We start from the raw sequence: 6503 nt of genomic DNA, 5'->3' as shown, positions 1-6503 counted from the left end.
TGCAGCTTTTTGAAGAAATAAAAATATATGACTTCTCTACTTTTCGACCACTTACTTAAAAAAAATTAATTTCAAAACAAAAAAAATCTACTTTTCTTCTTCACTCTAAAAAATACTGACCCTTCACCACCATTTTCAACGCAAGATCTACGCGAAGCACCGGCCTTCCACCATAATTCCACCATCATTCTCACGCAATATTCCAAACCTTACCATTTTTACGTAATGATTCATCTGATGGAAATATTGATCCTCCACCACCATTTTCAGACAATATTGCATTTGAACAACTTACTACATATATTCTTTCTAAGTATTTTTTTATCATTTTATCATTCTATTTTTTATTATTAAATTTGTATTTAACTGTGGTATGAAATTTCAGTTTTAATTTTATTTTTTTCATATGTGATTTTATAGCAAGTTCTTGACCTCAATAAAGGAGAAGAGAGTTCTAACAGGAGTAAAAAAAATAAAAAAAACAACAACAAAATATACATTGACACACATTTTATATTTATTTTTTATTTTCACCTACCATATCATACACAATATTAGTGATTAGGTTATGTAAAATCAACATTTAATATTGGAAAGTATTTGTTATCATCGTTATTTTCATATTTATTCTCTTCTGTAAAAGAAATTTATTTTTTGAGTTATTTATCCAAACATTACAACTTTAAAATAAGTACTTTTATAACTAAAAATTCAAACACAAAATAACTTATTTATAAGCTACTATTAATAGAAGTCCTTATGTTTTAAGCTCTTTTTCTAAAAGAACTTATTTAAGTTATTTACCCAAACTGGACGTTAGTCATAGTCACTAGAAAATGCATGGAATGGTCCATTTGCTAGAAACTTCTCAGTGTAGGTTTGGATCCATGAGTCCTTATTCCTGCATAACATAAAGGGACTTGGTAGTCAAAATTGGCAACCTTTGATCAATTTCAGACAGTCAAAATTATGTGGAATTCAATTTTGTAAATTTTGGATTAACTTTTTACTTTTACTAATAGTATATCTATTCTTAATATCATATACTTAGATAAGTGAAATCTACATAGCAATTGGATATTGAAATTAACATGTGATTATTTCAGTTCAAATATGTGAGAATTTCAATTATCTAAACGTTGATTTAACATTTGCCTATGCTAATAGTATATACCTCTGCTTAATAACACACTCAACAACACATAGACAACTGAAATGCATACCTATTTGAATTGCAATAATCATATGTCAATTTAAATGTCCATATTTAAACCAAAAAATAAAATTCCGAGTGTACTCTAGGGACAATCATAAGAATCATTTGAGATATCAAAATCTAACCCGGAATCTCCTTGGCCGCACATTCTCTGGGCTGTGGCGAGCATAAGGGGTATGGCGTCTAGGAGCTTCACTTTTGTAATGATCTGCTGCCGTTGTTGACACTCTGTTGGTCTTTTCTTGAGTTTGATTTCTTGTGTTCCGAAAAAATCCATCTCTATCCCAGCTAATTTCATAATCAGCCTTTAATCTCGATCCTTGCTGTCAATAAACAAGAAATTCTACTGTCACTCATCACATAAACATATCTAAGTTTCCAATTTCCATCATGTATAATTCACGAATTGATGCAAGTGTGAGGCGGCTTTATACTTCCAGTTTAAGCAATTGCCATAACACTTCTGACCACAGTCATTGACAGTAAAATGAACTGATCACCTTACTATAGACATCCAAAACAGAAATAGTGACAAATGACAATAAAGATGTGAATTGCAGTGTAGTAAGAAACTATGCTTATTTCACAGTGGAGTTACCAAACATAAGTCAGAAACAAGACAATACCTTTTGCAATGAGCGACCACATAGAACTCTCAATGCATCATGGAAGTCTCTATTTTCAAACTGAACCACAATCTTACAGTAGGCCTGAAACCAGGTCTCCGCTGTCTTCATTTGCATCCTTACCTGGATCATCGTCCTCAGCAACATTAATATTCCTATTAAATGTAAGTTACAGAACAAGAAAATTATGTACACCCATAGTAAGGTGAAATATGATAATTCTCATGTAAGTACCAGTATAGGGTGGAATATAACAACATTTAACAATAAGTACAGCAAATTAAGAAGGTTCATTGTACTGCTTAAAAAGGTCAAAGAAACAAAATCATGGAAGGAAAAAATATAGCCTTCACCTCCAACCTAATCATGATTAAAAATGTTTGTTCCTTGAAAAAATAAAATCATTCAAAATCAAATACAAAATAAAAACATCCTTTAAAAAACAATCAATTCTTGCAAGTACCTTATCTTGCCAAATGTTGAGAAGATGGTATGTGTGACGAGCATGGAAGGCTTAGAAGAAACTCCAGGCTCAGCAAACCATCGTGAGGGCACACCCCTCAAAATAATTGTATCTGGTTCACGCTTCCCTCTATAGTACCCTGCAGAAAGATCAAACCTTTACACCTAATTAAAAATACAATCCAGCCCTTCCCTTTCAAATCACATAAAGAAAAAACCAAAAATCAGACCCAAGAAAAGAAGCAGCTCAAATTAGTTCCCAAAAATTATCTTCGCATCAAACTAGTCCTCTAGAGATTTTGAGCATCAATCTCATCCTTCAAAGTTTGAAATAAACATCAAGTCAATCTTCTAAATTCTAATGTATATTGGGCATCAACTTTAGTACTTAATTTACGAAGAGACTCTAATTCGATGTAGTACAAATCTTTCTAGCAAGCGTTTAAGTTCTTAGTAATAAGAACATGAGTGAACGATCAAAGGCCAAACCACTCCCTGAAGTTGATAATCGTCTTCAATTTCATCCTTGAAGTGAGCACCTAAGTACAAACCTGACCAATTTGACTACTATAACAAAAGCTGCTAAGCCTTTCTCACTAGCTCGGATCAGCTACATTGATTAAACTTGACCACTTTTACTCATTTTTTAAAGATTTCAAGGACCTTATAAACAAATTTATAGTCATTACCACTTTACATTACTACTAATTTCATGGTTTATACAAAAAATAAGAAGAATGAACGCAGAGACAAACCTCGAGTATCAAACGCAAAAAACTGTTCCCAATCTTTCTTCATTGCCTCAAAATCATCCGAAACGGGAACAGCAACATCAAGCTTGAACTTAACCCCTTCAAGATTCAGCTCAATCCCGTTCATCTTCTCCACCAACCTCTTCCCTCTTCTCAACCGCACCCTCGCCTTCCTCATCTTCTTCTTCAATGAACTCGAGATTCCAGATCCTGAGAGTCCCCGAAGCAACAGGCTCCTCGCGCTTCCGTTTCTTGAGGTCCCTCACGCGCTTAACGTCGAGGTCGTCCTCGGGAATCGCGAGGGAGTGAGTGGTGTGAAGGTAGTCGATGAGAGCGCGCTTCATCTTCCACTCGTCGACGGAGGTAACGGTTGCGGAGAGTGGGTAGATAGTGAGCGTGAGCTTCACGCGCGGGACGAGCGGGAGGCCGCTGCTGTTGTCAATCTCTAACGGTTTCGTTGGGCGAAACGGCTTTGACCGTTGGGGTTGTTGGTCGTTGCTGTTGCTCATTGTCCAAACTCACAAATTCTCACAACACTTCACAGTCACAATAAAATGAGATTCGGATTCGAAGCTGAAGAAGACGAAGAAGAGAGGGTTTTCTGAAGCTGGTGCTGACGCTGCCACTGTAACCGTGATACTGGCGGCCAACGACGAAACGCCGTCGTTTTCGTTTACTAAACTGGTTGGTGTTTCTTTTATTATTTATTTGAATAAATATCAGATTCAATATTATTCAATTTTTTATTATTGTAAAATTATTTTTATAACTTTTATTGTTTAGGAAATTTAAAATATAAAATTTAAATAAAAAATATTTAACTAAAAAGTTATTTTTTTAGTTAAACTTTATTTATATATTATTTTAAAATTAACTAAAAAATTAATTTTGATATTAAAAATTTTATAGAATTATCTAATCAGAGTTTTACGGTACACAATTTTAAAATAAATTACTTTTACTAATATTTAAATACACAATTATATATATATAATTATTTTTATTACATAAAAAAATAATTTCAATAATTAATTCTTACGCATTCAATACACAATTATTCTTATCATATTCAACAAAAAAATATCAGTCCACCAAAAAAAATTTCAATTGAGAACTGTTATCAGTAAAAGATTTTAATTTTTTAATAAATATATTAAATATTTGAATTATGTATATTGTTTATAAAAATATTTCAATTGAGAATTTTAACATGTATTTTTAGAATATATATTCTCTAAATTTTATAAATAAATTGAATTAGTTTTCAATAATTTTTTAAGGACATGGAATGAATATCTAGAATTCTTACTAGTGAACAAATAATAAATAAGTGCAATTTTTGTTACGATATTTAAATTAAGTTTTTTATGTTGACAAAAGTAGTTAAAATAAGAATATCTTATACAAAGAAAAAAAAGAATAAAGACATGTTAAAAATACAATTTCATTAATCAATCCAATTCCTCTTAATATTACATGTATGTTCTAGACTTACTTATTCTACTTGGAGGAACATTCAGAGTTACACAAGTGACACAAGTTTTATCGATTCGTGATGTTACTGTCAGATCAAATTTTAGTCAAGACAATATTATTATATAGTGATAATAATTCATGACATATTTGTTATTTTATTAAAACCAGTTAGTAATCAAAATAGCAATTCTAAACAGAGACATGATAATTAGTAGAGGGTATCAATATTGAGAACAAGAATTCACATGCAGGTCTATCAATTTATTTATGTATAATGAATTATCATTTCATTAAATCATTACAAGTAAAAGTGATGTGCCTGATTTTATTCTATGGGTAGAACCAATATAAATTAGAGAAGAACTGCAAAGATAAACATTTCTCCATTTATCTTTCGGTAAATAAAAAATTAGCCACAAAACATTGCATAGGGCATATTAGAATTCTTTAGATTTTCATTAGATTTGCACAAGATGTTTCCAAATTCTTGATTTGATGAAAAAAAGACAAGTAATAAGTATGTATCTGAAATCAAATCCTAATTATTTTTTATTTGTGTAGGTGTTCATTATCTAAACTTTAATTTTTGAACTTTGAAGATGCTCCAATGATGGATCTGTGTGTCTCCTCAACTGAGAAAAATTGCTTGGTTGAGCTACTCCAATGGTTTTTGTGAATTGACCAACAATTTTTTTTATTTGCTATTAAAAGTCTTCTATAGATAAACTGATCTGTTTTCTAAGAAAATGAAAAAGATATATCATGTCACTTTTCTTTTTTAATTCATACTTTTATTGTTATAATTTGCACTATGGTAAATCATATGACATGGGGAGGTGTTGCTGCTGAATCATTTGTAGAGGTTGATGTTAAATTGAATCTCACACTTGAGGTTGTCCTTAATTTCTTATCCTCATCATAGATTTAAATTTTTAATATACTATTGTATCCATATTCATTTCAGTTTCTTCTGTTTTTGTGGATAAGCTTTGATTTTTGTTCAAAAATCATGAACTTCCTTGGTTTGGTACAAACTATGAATAATTTATGTAATAGCCTAATTTATTTTATATTTACCATTGTGGAGTCTCTCTAGTTTTTACTTGTTCAGCTTGTGTAGCTACATGTTTATATACTGTAATGTCAATATTCTACAATCAAAATTATTACAATATTAACTATATTTTGATATTTTTTTGTGTTCATTTGTGTTTTGCAGATTTATACAAAATCATTCACCATTTGTGAGTGTTTTTAGTAAATTATCTTGGTTTAATCCTTTTAGGTTGTTTTCCATATGTTACTCTCCTCTCATGCTTTTGAATGGTCCCAAAAATTAATTCCAACCAAATTAACTCGATTTGTATTTTTGTCAATCATAGAATGGTAGAGATTGCTGATTTCTTCCAACAAAATTTGCTCATTTCTTTCTGACCTTGATTTATTTATTCATTTTGCTTTCAAGAATTTGTTTTTATTATTTATTGATTGTAGATTAATCCTTGTTGAAAGAGCTAGGCTTCACATATCAATGTCAAACAGAAGTTATTTCTGTAGTTTGGACTTTCGACCGAACTTGTGAATTAACAATTCTCAAGATTATATATCTCCCTAGAAATTATACTTGCTTATGATAGTGGTTTAATTTCGCAATGTTGCTACTAATTCAATGCAAAACTCATCAAATTTTTTTACAGATTAAGTGAATAGTTTTTCTGAAAACCAGCAACAAAATGTTAGTTTTGACCTCTTGGCATTATATATTATTCTACCAATTTCAATCAACAACTTTTATTCATGAATTATGATACATTAGTGTGGTTGAGTGCAGAATGATGCAAGTTTTGGTGGACAAACTCGTGCCACTGCTACTTCAGCAGATGTTTTAAGATTCTACTTAACTTTCTTCCTTTAGAATAAAACAGACATCCTAATCTTAGTAGATTCTACTTAAGAAACATGCATACTTTT

General features: G+C 30.8%; 1 pseudogene; it reads right to left on the bottom strand.

Moving 5' to 3' along the window:
• Positions 1-599: 599 nt before the first annotated feature.
• Positions 600-3702, bottom strand: LOC112796166 (uncharacterized; annotated as a pseudogene).
• Positions 3703-6503: the final 2801 nt, after the last annotated feature.

The sequence above is a fragment of the Arachis hypogaea genome, chromosome 4, assembly GCF_003086295.3.
Source record: "Arachis hypogaea cultivar Tifrunner chromosome 4, arahy.Tifrunner.gnm2.J5K5, whole genome shotgun sequence".
Classification (NCBI taxonomy): Eukaryota; Viridiplantae; Streptophyta; class Magnoliopsida; order Fabales; family Fabaceae; genus Arachis; species Arachis hypogaea.
This window is presented reverse-complemented; position numbering and strand designations above follow the sequence as displayed.